The sequence below is a fragment of the Penaeus monodon genome, chromosome 29, assembly GCF_015228065.2.
Source record: "Penaeus monodon isolate SGIC_2016 chromosome 29, NSTDA_Pmon_1, whole genome shotgun sequence".
Lineage (NCBI taxonomy): Eukaryota > Metazoa > Arthropoda > Malacostraca > Decapoda > Penaeidae > Penaeus > Penaeus monodon.
Window position 1 is genome coordinate 23,532,269 of NC_051414.1, and position 423 is coordinate 23,532,691.

At 33.8% G+C, this 423-nt stretch overlaps 1 protein-coding gene across 1 annotated transcript in view; it reads right to left on the reverse strand.

Annotated features, from left to right (window-relative positions):
* LOC119592039 (integrator complex subunit 7-like) overlaps nt 1-423 on the reverse strand; it is a gene marked incomplete at its 3' end in the record, with an annotated part of 57,154 nt that overhangs the window by 53,594 nt on the left and 3,137 nt on the right.

A 423-nucleotide genomic window follows, 5' to 3' on the forward strand; every position in this document is an offset into this window, starting at 1 on the left:
AATAAAATGCACGAGAAAAAATATACACTGCTATCAATATCAAATAATTAAATCATTAACAATAATTCTAATACTTTTCCTGCTAAAGACAACAGAGAATGGCAAAATTCATACCTGCTGGAATGTCTACAAGAATATGGGCTGCCAGTTGGGTAAGAGTGTGAAGAGTTGTTATCACTACACGCTGTGTTGGGTATTCTTTTAAGAGCTCCAGGGACAAACTTCGTACCTGTGGAATAGGAATGAATAATAAATAAAGGTGATTACATTCCAGTCCTCATACATAAATTGCTTATTTCATAAAATTGAAGCCATATTACATGACACTAACATCAGTATATACAGGCTTGAAGCAAGTTATATTTGGAAACCAAAAGGGGTTCATCTACTTATTGCCCTCCCCTCCTTAAAAACAAATATTAT